Raw genomic sequence first — 13994 nt, forward strand, 5'->3', positions numbered from 1 at the left:
TGTGTAGAACAGGCTGGTCTCAAACTTAGAATCCTCCTCCCTGAGCCTCCCAAATTCTGGGATTATAAGCAGACACAACCATGTCAGGCGTTCTATGTTTTGTTTTTTTTTTTTTAATAATGTAATTTCAAAGTAACTGGTTTTGAATGGTGAAAGAAAAGGAAATTAACAGATGAAGTAGTCCCTTGGTATCCGCAGGTATGTGGTTCCAAGGAAACCGCCATTGAGGAGGAACTGTGACTGCTCAGGATGCAGAGAGTTCACTGCTGTGCTGTGATTGCTTGAATAATTCTCCCCATTATGCTGCCCAAGTTCCGCTGAAGACATGCAGACTTTCAGCAAATCTAGTATTTTTCACTTTAGCACTTAAATTAAACAAATTAACATTTACCTTGGTTTTTGAGCACCATTTGCTTTTTTTGGAGTCACAGTTTTATAAAGTTAAGGACAAGGAAACATCAGATTAACAGATCAGGAAACAATTTAAACACAGCTGATGATAACGTGGGACTGACTGAGAGCTTCTCCCATGGACTGAGCTGTCTAATGCAAGCATGGGAATTTAAAATTTTTGTTTAAATTTCCATTGAATTTTGATGTTTTAAAACTTATTATGATGTTTTGGCTGCACTTGGTCAAAACCACGCGTAATAAAGTCACAAATAAGGTTGGTTTTACTGCAAAACGAACAAAAAGCAAAATCAGACAAATTACAGAACCAGAAATTTAAAACTACATATATGTGTGTATACACACATATATCTGTATATATAAATACACATACAACTTTATGTATCAAACATGTTTTTTGTTGTTGTTGGTTTTGGCTGCACTGGGGTTTGAACTCAGGGCCTCAGTGCTTGCCAGGCAAGCACTCTACCACTTGAGCCTTTCTGCCAGCCTCCATATCAAACAGGAAAATTAAAATGCAATAACATGTTTTCCTAACATGCTAACAATTCAAAAATATAATATCCACTTAATGCTTTTGCTAATGCAATATGTACATTGAAAGAAAGCCATTTCTATTATTTATATATTATTTGTAAATGTATGTTCTGTAACTTCTTTTTCATAGGACTTATTACTGTGTTATTGGATACATGTTTATAGTAATTCATACCTTTATTTAAAAATATACCATTTACCATTCTAAGCTATTCTTTGTCTTCTTTTATGTCTCTTGGTTTCATTTTGACTTTATTGGACCAAACATATAATCCCCCTTTTTTTTTCCTGCTAAATTCAGGTTGTTTGTTCTTTCTCTGCTTCTGTAAAATGTAAAGAGAAATTAAAATTTTTTTTTCTGCACATAAGTGTTTATCACCATAAAGTTGCCTCTGAATACTACTTTTGGTGCATTCCATAAGTTCTGGTAAGTCATGATTCTGTTTTCATTTGTTTCAAACATTTTTTGATTCTCCTTTGATTACTTCTTTGGTCCACTGGTTGCTCAAGAATGTGTTGTTTAGTTTCCACATATTTGTGATATTTTTAGATTTCCTTCATTCTTGGCTTCTAGTGTCATTCAGTTGTGATTGGAAAACATACTTGATATGATTTTGATCTTGTAAATATGTAAAATATTTTTACAACATCTTGTAAAATATGTTGAAACATTTTATGGTGAACATAGGAACTGATCCTGAAGAATGTCCCATGTGTGGCTAGGAAAAGAGTGCTCTGGAATGGGTGTGGTGGTACACACTAGCAATCCCATCTACTTGGAAGGCAGAGATCATGAGGATCCCAGGAGAGGCCTGCCTGAAAAAGTTAGAACCACATCTCAACAAATAAGCCGGATATGGTGGTGCATATCTGTAATGCTAGCTAAGAGGGAGGCATAGGTAGGAATAATGCAGTAAGTTTGCCTGTTCCTGGGCAAGAAAAGAAGATTCTATCTGAAAAATAGCTAAAGCAAAAAAAAAAAAGATGGGGGGCAGCTAAGGTCATGGCTGAAGTGGTAGAGCGCCTGCCCAGCAAGTGTGAGGCCTTCAGAGCAAACCCAGTACTACCCAAAAGAAAAAAAAGACTTCCATTAAGTCAATTTGGTTTAAAGTATAGTTAATGTCCAGTGTTTCCTTCCTGATCTTCTGTCTAGATGTCTGTAATTCAAAATAGAGCATTGAAGTCCCTTACTATTATTGTGCTGCTATTTTTCCTCTCAGATGTTAACATTTGCCTAAGTTCAGTGCATAAAGATAACTGTTTTATCCTCCTGATGAGTTGACTTCTTTATGACAATATAATGATCTTTTTGTGCCTGCTACTCTTTATACTTGAAAGTCTGTTTTGTCTCATGCAAGTACAACTATTTCTGCTTTCTTTTGATTTCTCTTTGTAAGGAATAATTAAGTATTTTTTTATATGACTTTATTTTCAGGCCACATGTGTGATTAAAGTCAAGGTGATCCTCTTGTGGCCAACATACATTAGAGTCTCTTTTTCAACTATTCAATCTTTTGGTTGAATAATTTAATTTAATTACATTCAAAGTAATTGTTGATATGGCCATTTTTTGTTTTCTGTTGCTTTTTGTGCTGCTTCTTTGCAATTTTATCTGGTATTTTACTATAATTTCATCCTGATAATTCTGCAAACCTCATGTTATGACTACTTTTATGCATATCCATACTGACAGATTGATCTGCAGTGCACAAATATATTTTCCTTACCATTTCCATTTCATATTTGACTTTTCTTCTGGAATCATTTTTCTTTCTTCTAATGTATATCTTTTAGATTTCCCTTTTCCACAAAGCCCTCTAGGTGGCAAAATTCCTCAAGGTGTTTTTATATATGTATTTTTTGTTATTGTTGTTTTGGGATTAATTGTGATATTTACAAAAGTTCTTATAATGTATCATAGTTTAATTCACCCCCTCCATCATTCTCCTTTATTCCCTCTCCTCTCATTCCTGGAATAATTTCTAGAGGTCTCATTTTCACATTTACATACATGTGTATACACTATTTGCACCATATTCACCCTTTCTTTATACCAACTCCCCATTCAGAACCTGTTTGCCTTCCTGTTCTCTCTTTTTAAAAAAATAATGATATTTTTGTTTGTTTAACATAGCTATACACGTTGTTTCATTGTGACATTTTCTTCCTAAAAGAAGTTGAGAAGATGAATATGGTTGATGTACTTCCTATACAAGAATGAATATAGAATTTTTAAGCCTGTTGAAATCACCATAAGAAGGAGACTAAAGTGGAAAGCAGAAAAATAGAGGGGATGGATCAAATCGGGTTATAATACATATTTACATGGAAATGTCACAATGAAGCACCCAATGGAACTATCTTCCCTGTAGTTCTTATGCCCCTTCTTATTCTAATGCTGTCTTCCTTTGAGATTTGATTTTTTTAGTAGTAGTATTTTTTGATTCTTTATCTTTTTGTGTCTACTAAGAGTTTTTGCTTTATTGTTATCATGAGATAACATTTTATAATTCCTACATTTTATAATACAGTTTACTGTATCTTTCTATTTTGTACAGACATTAACAAATGATTATAGCTATAGCTATTTAAGTACCTTTATATTTTAACTTTAGTGCTAGAGTTAAGATTGAGTTTAATACCACCCTTACAATATTAGACTATTCTGAATTTGATTGTATACTTGACTTTTCTGATGATTTTTTAATTTTCATATCTTTTCATGTTACCAATTAGCATTTTTTTTGTTTTCTGTTTCAACTTCAAGAACTTTCTTTAGCATGTCTTGTAAGGAAAGCCCAGTAGTAAGGAATTCTTTGTCTGGTGATTTGTAGGTCACCACATTTGGGGATGGTTACCGGACAATTGCAGTACTTCGTTTATATTGTCATATTTCCTTAATTTGTTTCATGTTTCTTGTTGCTTTATGCATGTGATAGTGTGTTAACTTTTTCTAAGAATTTATGAGCTCATTTTAGTGACTAAAGACCCATACCTATAGATTGTCACAAGGGCACTGGCTTTGTGGGGTGTGGTGTCAGCTCTAATGACAGTGCAGTAGCTTTGTGGGAGGATATTCCATCAGTTCAGGTCTGCATAGGCAAAGATTTAATGTGTATTTATTGGCCAAGGCTATAGGTATCCGAAGGCTCAATGGGATACCAGTGTCTTCCATGGTGAAGCCTGATTGGGTCTTCCTGATCGCTTTTTCTCCCGTGAAGAAAGTCATGGCCAAGCTGATCCCTCTTGAAGGAATGGTAACTGTGTATTAGCCACTGCATCTGTGAAGCAGAACAGATGTGAGATCTGCAGCATAAGTACATTCAGAGAGGCCTCAGCTCCAGCGGGTGGGATTGCATAGGGTTAGAGAGGAAGTGGTAGGCCTAATCTGAGGTGGTATGGCAGCAGGTCTTCCATGGGAGTGATGTGATAGAAGCATCTCTCCCTTCAAAGAATATGACTATTGGATTCCTCAGTGGCAAGAGCTGTAGTGTCCCCTGCATAGCAGGTCACTGGGCATAGGGCCCACATTAATGAACACTAATGGGAGCTCTTCTGTGAGAGCTACAGGAAGTTCACAAGTGCTGCAGAGGCTATTGAGATCTGAGTGCCAAAAGCTACCAAGGTCCTCCATGCTGAAAACCACTGGGACGCATGATAGCACCACAGTGTACCTGATAGCTCTGTCCTGTTCCTAGCCATTTCCAGATGCCTCAGGTGTGCCAGTCTCCCTAGCCATCCTTTCTATGTGATTATTTTCCATTTTTTGTTCCATCCCAGAGCTGATTTTGTTCATGGATAGCTAATTGTTGGATTTGTTTGTTTGTTCTTTGATTGGTTTTATTGTGGGGGATGAAGGTTGGTTCCTCCTACTCTGCCATCATACTGATATTGATGTCACTTCCCTGGTAGCTGTACTTACCATTAAGTCATTCTCTCTCTCTCTCTCTCTCTCTCTCAACTTCTCTCTGTTTATCTCCCCCCCTTCTTTTTTTCATCCTTGTTTTCATTCCTATTCTCATCGTGTATTTTTGATGTTTAAGCAGGTCAGTACTTGGTATTTAAACAGGGCACCGGGGCATGCTGGGGATTGAACCCAGGCCCTTGTGCTTGACAAATAGTCACTTTATCACTGAGCTGTAACCCAGCCCCAAGACTGCATTATTCCTGTGACAGTTATCTATGTGCTGCTCTGTTACACTTTCTATTTTCCCAACTGATTTTAGTTCTAATGATAAAATTTTATCCATACTTACTATAAATATGAAGGACCCACTGAAAGATAGTTGACATTATACATATAAATAAGGATGGTCTGCATTATATAAAAAGTCTTTACATGGAAATGTCAATTGGCTATATGTGTAATTGTTGGTTTTCTTTTTTTTTCCTAAATTTTCTCAATTATATTAATACACTGCCCTCTGGTATAAAATGTTGCTTCTGTAAATTTTTATAGCAATCCATCTATTTGCGAGGATGTGTGAAGGACTTTTGCTTTTTTAAGCCTATAATTATTCTAGAAGTTAATATTTCTGGGTCAGTTTTCAAAGGTATGCAGACAGTGAGCTCAGCAATAGAGTCATTTAAAATGTAATAATATTGTGCCTCCCTTGATTTTAAGACAATTTACTTGAATTCTTTAGTATTTGTTCTACTCTGTTGCTTTCTGTTGTTCTGCAGCTGCTACCACTATGTACATATTGTACCATCATTATCTATTCTTTATTCATCATTCTCTTAAGCTGTTTTTTCTTTCTGTATAATTTGTCTTACCATTATCTCTGACCCTTATGACATATCTGTGGTTTTCATTCTTCTTTAAACTTCACTTCTTGTTTAAACATTATATTTTCTTTCATTTCTAATATTTTCTGAATTCTGTTAGCCTTTTATTCATATTTTCTCTTTTTACCTAGCTTTTCTAATTCTTATTTCTACTATTTCCTTAATTTACTTTTAGCTGTTTTGGATATTAGCTTATAGATCTTATCTCCTTTTGAGTACGCTTTTTGAAATGACTTAGAAGTCTGGTGTAATGGGTTTTTGTTGGTTCATTTTTCTCTTTTTTGTATAACAATTTAGTATGGGTTTCTACTGGAAAATATTCCAGTTGGTCATTTGTAAGTGAAATTAATTTTACTCAACTCCTAGAAAGGACGGGTGGCATAAACTATCACATTGCCACATGACTGAAGAGCAAGACCCTCCACAAATTCAGAATCCTTTGTCTGAAATGCATGAGATAAGAATTTCTGATTTGGGATTTGTTCATGTTTTCCAATATTTCCATGGGTTACTGGCTGAACATCACTAAATCAAAAATATGAAATCAAGAATGTTCTAAAATGTTAAACTTTCTGATTTCCAACATGATGTTCAGGAAGCTTCAGGTTTTGGAGAAGCATTACAGATTTTGGATTTTCAGACTAGTCAATTCTGTTTTGTCATAATAATGTAAGATTTGAAAATACAGTCTTACATTTTTGGAGATATGTCAGCTTTGTTGCCTTAGCTAACTTTTATATGGATAGTCTCTATCCTTCATATTCAATATTTATGTTTACTGGTGTGGATTGCATTGGCAGTAATTTTCCTAAGTTTGTCATTTTATCCAAAAAGTAAGCTCAAGTTATTTAATTGCAAGAATTCATAGGGACCAGACCACCTTATTGTTGTCTAAAATTTCCATGGTCACCATATCATTAACTTTCTTGCAAAACTAAGCCTTTGCAGATCCCTTCCTAGTCCTACTGTTCAAGATTTGACACCAAACTTTCTACAGCAAATGGGATGATATTTGGTTTTATCAGCTCTCAAAGACATTAGAAGGTTATTTATTTCTTGTCCCTACTTTCTCTGGCTGGTTTGCTGAGACCATATAATACTTATTGCTGTTTTTGGTTTGACCCCAAGCATATGGGACTAGTTTAATCATTTAATTTTACTTAAGATATTTTCTATGGTATTTCTGATGGGCTTATCTTAGTGAATGTATCTGTTTTGAAGGGAATTCTGATCCATCCAAAAATATATGACAACAACTGTCATGCAAACAAAATATTTATAGTTGTGACTACTACCCACATGAAAAATTTAATTAAAAGTTAAGGAAAGTGAAGAACTTTCTCTGGACCACAAGAGTGTATACTGCTAAAACATATATAAATACATTAAATTTGGAATTGTTCTACATACATCTTAAAGAAAAATATTTTTCAAGTGCCCATTTATCTTTGTATGTAGAACAAGAATTCCAAATTATACTGTATTTGTACATCCTTCAGTAAAATATACTTTTATGGCCAAGAAAAAGTAACTTTTACTAATGTGTTCAAAAATAAGCCCTGATAATTGTGAGGTACAAGTCAGTCTAGCTCAAGTTGGATATTTTCATACCCCCTGAAATCAGTAAATTTTTTGGGGTTCACTCTGATGTTAGTTTAACACAAAACTAAGAAATCTGTTAGTTCCTTTCCCTTTTTTTGCTCTCTGCAATTTCACTACAAAGGCTTCCCTAGCATTCCTAAGGAGATGGAAACAAATCAGAGCATGAGAAACTACAACCCGATCCACCCCTCCTCTCAGTGAACCAGTTTTAATGCTATGTGAAGTTCTCCAAGTTGATATAATAATGAAGGCTGAATACAATTTAATTTTGAATTAGTCTATAGCACCAATAATGTGAATTATAGCATAGACTGAAGCATTAAACTGAGTTACTTAAAGAACAGACTATCCACACAAATAAACCCTTCAACTTGCTTAATGTGTACCACTCTCTGTTTAAGCCAATAAACATTAAGTAGAAAGTAGTTTGCCAAAACATGGACTTTAAAATAGAAGCGGGAATTTGCTCATTTTAATCTTCAATTTTATAAATCTAGAGCTCTCGCTACTCACCATGAAGGCCATTTATCTGGAAGATACTGCATGTGATTTAAGTCAGCTGCGATGTGATCATATGCACTGTGGCTGAATTACAGATGCAAGATTATTTTTTAATCATTTGAAATGCTTTCAGATTCACAGGATACAGCTGGAAACCGATTACACTGAATTCTAGGAAAAGCCTAGATTATTCTCTTCCTGGTACTTAATGAAAAGTAAGGGGAATCAAATTTCAATTTGAGTAATGTAAACCAAAACACAAAAACCTCACATATATCTTTGCTTTTAAAGACCTTTTTTGGAAGAATCATGGTGTTTAAATTTGGAAAGCCTGCTGAGGTTTTTCTATGTGGCATAAGTGGTCAATTTTGGCATTTTCCCTATGGAAATGTTATAGATAGGATTTGATAGAGGAATTTCAGTTCAGACTAAGTACCAAATGTTTAGAGAAGACATATTTCCCATCTAGACCAGACAGGCACAGAGAAAAAGGAAGGAGAAAATTAGCTATGCTTTGGGCAATCAGGATAAAGTCAGGATATACAAACTGGATAAGTTCTCATCAATCTGTATCACTAAATAAAAATTGCTCAGGTCAAAATTCCATTTCTCTATTCAGAAACATATGTATTATCAGAGATTCTCCTAGCATCCCAGAGTTCATTACCTCCTAATTCAACTAGCTTTCCTAAAGATGTATTTTTAAATTAACAAGATTATTATAAATGGACTAAACGTACATAAGACGAATGCTTTGCTTAAAACCAGGAACATATGGGACTTTATGAGAGACGTCATTTATGAGGACAATAGTAAAACAAAAAAATGAGTGGTATTGTGTCAGAGACTATGCAATTGCAAAAAACTTGAAACTCAGTTTAAAATCACTGTCTTCACAGGTTCTTGTATGTTATCAAATGAGAAGTTGCTGATAACAACGCATGTAGCTTTTACACAAGACTACAATTCAGACTCTATCTAATACAGCCACCAATATTAGACTAGTTTCAACCAGAATTTATGAAAAATTCTTAGAATTTCAAGATATGTTTGACATCTTTTTATCTTTTCAACCCATTTTATTGGTGTGTAAAAAACACAAAGCTAAGTAATAGAACACTTACTAGGGTTCCCCAGAATCATGATATTATCTTTAAAACAATAACACTAGATTGAGGATTTCCAACAAGTTCATACCTCCAAGTCACTCTCGTAAGTCCTCAGTCTTGTATTTCCAACATCTGCTTGAGTGAACAGCAGGCTCTTTGATGGTATGTATGTTTGGGTTTCCTTCAAATTCATAGGTTGAAATTCTAAATCCCAATGGGAAAATATCAGGAGGTGGGTCTTTTGGGAAGTGATTAGTTCTTAAAGTTTCCTCCCCTTGAATTGAATCAGTTCTCTTACAAGATGCTGAGGAGGTCAGCATTCTCCTCGTCCACCATTTGAGGACATAGCAAGAACCAAGACATGGGCCTTACCAGACATTGAACCTGCTGTTTCTTTGATGTTGGCTGTCCCAATGTCTAGAAATGGGGAGAAAGATAATTCTCTTGTTCCTTAGCTACCCAGTTTTGTGATGTTTTGTTATGACAGCTCATATAGATGAACATAGGGCCCCCTCTTCTTTTTTACACCAGTCACCTAGCATTTATTTATCACAATATGCATGTCACATGTAACTTACTGGAGACATTTAAAAAATTCAGTAATATAATAGCACCCTATGCTCAATAAATCTATGCTTTCCCAAGAGAATTTTTTTAAACCAAGGTGTAAAGGTACCAAGCAGACAGTGAAAAGTAAAGATGTCATGATAAGGTAGTTCAACACAGACCCTCTTAATTAACATTTCCAAAAATTAAATTTGTTTTCCTTTCTCTCAGAATAAAACTGTTTTTTCTCCTATCTTGCCTCCTTAGTGGATACCACTGTTCATCCAGTCTTCTAATGAGATACCACAGATATTCCTTACATACTGTTTCCCAAGTTTCTTATTAATCTCTTCAGCCCTGCCTTCAAATCCACAGCTGCTGTTAAAGTCACCTTAGCTCCACTTCTCATGGGGATGGTCAGAATACCCACCAGACTGAGTTTTCTCTAATGCATTTCCTCTTTGACCTATCATCCAGTCTGCCAGGAAAGCAATGTGTTTTTAATTATAAGTCTCATGTGCCATTCTATGGTCTCAACCTCTCTATGGGACACCTCCTACTCATCTGGCAATTTTTCATTCACCATTCCTAGGTTTCATATGAAGCAACTAGCTCATTACATAAGAAGATAATTCTGTTATTTCCCAAAATTCCTCAATAAAATGTGTAATTGTTATTTTATATAACCAAAATGTATAAATTAAGTAATATAAGAAAGTAGAAGATAATGAATTGACTTTCTCGACCACTGACTGATTCTATTAATATGTTGAGTTTTGTTTATTTGTATTTTTTCTTTCTTTTGTTTGCTTTCTGTTTGTTTCTCTTTAAATAATCCTGTAAATTATTTCCATAACCATAAACTGCTCATATATCTATCCTCGATTTTTAATATGATACAAGATTGACTGCCTAAAATAAAATATGATGTTTATGGAGTAATTATTTTCCTTTGTACTTTTATTATTCCTCATTTTTACCAAATTATGCAGAGTTTTATTTTCAGCTTCCCTATTCATTATAGGTACAAATTTTCATGTTTCTTAAAATGTTAGGTCATAATCCATCAAATTAAAGCATTATCTCTCAAGCTGTTTTATAATGTAGACTAAGAACTATAATGCTTCATGTTATTGTATGTTTAATTCATCATTGCTTTTTCCATAAATGTTTTTGACATGTATTCTTTTTTATTTCAGTAAAATTAGCTCATTTAATAAATATTTATTGCTAAACCAACTGCATAGTTACCACGTGTGTTCTTAAATTTTACTTAAATTTTGCATCAGATTTTTTTTTTAATTACACAGGTTTGTCTTTCCTCAATTTCATCTTAAATTTGCTGAAGTGCATTCTGAAAATTCAATTTAGGAGATGAGTGGTACACTTTCTGAGTCTATGCACAGCCAAATGTGTGTCTATTTTGTACTTGCCCTTGATCTTCTGGCAGGAAATAGTATTTTCCTTTAGAACTCAGAATAACTGATATTTTTTCCACTGTCACATTTAGTTTTGATGATAAACAGTTAGACATTATTGCAGTTCTCATTTCTTTGTAAGTAAGCAAATTTGTTGTTTGACTCTCATTTTGGAATCTTCTTAGTATCTTTCATGTTCTGAAATGTCAAGGGGGAGATGCCAAATGAGCATTTACCGTTCATCCAGCTCAATCCTTGATGCACACTTTTTCTAAAAATCACATCAAAATTTAGTTCTAGGATGTTTTGGTTTTCCATTCCTTTACATTTTTTCCCTTTACTTTTTAAAATCTCATGGCAATCCATTCAACTACTATTAAAATGCTAGCATACTTTAGCATCTATTTTAGAATATAGGGCTCATGGTCAGTTCACCTGGATTTGAATCTCACATAGGTTCCTAATTATCTGGTAAATTTGGACAAGTGGCTTTGTCTCTGTGCTTTATTTCCTATTTATAAAATGGAGAAATAATATAATAATTCTTAACTCACAAGTGATTGTGTTGGCATGCCTTATTAAAAGAAACAAAAAAGAATCTTGGTGCATTTATAATGTTTCCTCACATTAATTTAAAAACATTTTTGCATGCTATAATGTCCTTGGAGGCTAATGGAAATCTTTTGGGTTATTGACAAGTGATAATTAGATAAATTTTTCTTCTGGAAAAGATCAGATACAAACTAGTAAAAATAATGTATATGTAACTTACTTTTCAGTTCTATGTTTCCATAATTATCGGAATGTTAATGTGATTAATAGACTCATTTTCACTGGACCCACTCATTTTCACTGGGTTGGAACTTGAATCACTTCCCCTTCACAAAGGAGATTTTGAAAAGGAAGTTTTACCAATGTGGGTTGGAACATACAAGTACGTGGAAGCAATGCTAGGAATCTCTTTGTGTAGCTATCTTTATCCCAAACTAGCAAAAATGATATGTCTTTCTTATTATCTCTTAGGTTTTCTCTTCAACAAAATTGGAGAAGAGGGTGGAACAGGTTCTACCTGGAAGCTAGGGTGGGGGGGTCTGAGGGAGGAGGTGGCACAAATAATGTATACAAGTGTAGTTAAATGTAAAAACTATAAAAGGAGAGAGAAATAAAGAAAGAACATCTTTTAAGTATTTGGTAACAATAAGATGCTTTAAAATTTTAGTGGAAAAGCAAGATTTATATACCTCTTTATGGGTTACAGCTATTTTAAAATTTGGGCTCTAATTTTAAGAGACTTAATATTTCCAGGAGTGCAATGTTATTTCTAGCTAACCTGAGACTAAATGTTAAAAGTAACTTTTAAATAAAAATCTTTAATTAACGCTGCTTTTAATTCCAAAAATTTAACATAAGAATGCATGAAAAAGATTAAAATATAAATTTCATAAGTAATATTTTGGTTTGATTTTGAAAGATTGAAGGAAATATTTTTTGCACATTGCTTGTAACAGACTTGATCATCTGACGTATACAGATTAAGCACTGAAAAAAAAAAGGAAGTTTTAGTGGCTTTGATTACTCCACTGACAAACTCAGATGAGAAACCAGTTTTTACATTTATGTGGGTGTACACACAAGGAACAAAAACATATAGTACTTCAACAAATCTCAAAATACCATCCCTTCTACATTCCATCCCTTCTTATTCTGTCGGATAAATTTCAATTGAACATTCCTGTCCCACTTTTGATACTCATTTTTAGAATATCCCCCATTTGAGGAAGAGCATTAGTTCTGATCACATTTCTCTCAGCTAGTCATGAAATTCTAACAAAGGTACTTCCCAGATATTCTGTTTTTTTACAGTTTATGAAGGTGTATTGCTCTAAATGTTGTAAATGAGATAGGTAGTATACACACGTGCCTAGCATATAGTAAACATACAAGCTTACTGTCTTCTAAATGTCATTTCATATAATTTAATTTATCAGAGTTCAATCTACACAGAAATCTAATTTGGCTCTGCTCCAATAATAAAGGAATATTGTATAATCATCTATTGTGTATTACATCTTTCTCTTCATATTTCATTTTATCTCACACTTTTTAATATTTATTCCATGTTTCATTTGCTGAATTTTCAGTGTTTATGACTGGCAAGGTGTACGGAATATCTGGTTTCTCATGTCTAAATTTCTATCAGTTTCCACCTGTTGGGAATATTTACTTTCCCCAAAACCACGGTGTTGACAACATAGGTTTTACACATAAAGAACTATTTACTTTTTTTTTTCTCAATGGGAATTTTTGATATATTGACACAAATCTATGGGAAAAAATCAAGCTTGATTGTATGAGTCCAAGAGAAGAAATATCTAACAGGCTTGTTAGATTTTCTGTTAATAATAATTAATGAAAAATGCAAAATTTAAGACCATTCTGTACATAATAAGATATATTTGGCTAACCTCAAAGTATTAAATATGATTTTAATGCAAAAATTCTGGCCAAATATTCACTTTTGGTTTGTAGAGTTAATGTCCCAAGGAAGGAATTTGAATACCACCAAAAGGAGAAAGTTAAATTCTGCTGAAAAGTGCCCTTCATTTTCCTGGAGTGGTGCCTAGCTCTTGGAAAGCAATTTACAAAAGGCCTTTCTTTCTACTCTACTCTTTTTCCTACTTGCCGATGACTCTTCTTTTAATACTTGCTATGGAGAGCCAAATAGTACTAAGACCAATGTTCTGGTGCATTAGGCCGAGTTCATGAATCAGTGAGAAGTTCTAAGACGTGGAGAATGTGCAGAGCGGGAAGGTCATTAAGAAGAAAAGCGGGTATCATTGCCAATGTCATTTATTCATGGCAGCTGAAGAAATTATTCCCTTGGGTGGAAGGGAGTCATATCTCTTTTGTTAAGACAATTCCTTTCTAAGCAACCACAAGTTAGGTGGGATGTTCTCACTCCCTCTCCTCCACTTTTTCTTTAATATATGTCTATGGATCAGAAATGGCACAGCCATGACAAGGTTAAAATTCTTTATTTGCTTTCTCTGAAAACTGTCAAATTCCATTTCTATCATTTGTT

This window comes from Castor canadensis, chromosome 9, assembly GCF_047511655.1.
Source record: "Castor canadensis chromosome 9, mCasCan1.hap1v2, whole genome shotgun sequence".
Taxonomy (NCBI): Eukaryota; Metazoa; Chordata; class Mammalia; order Rodentia; family Castoridae; genus Castor; species Castor canadensis.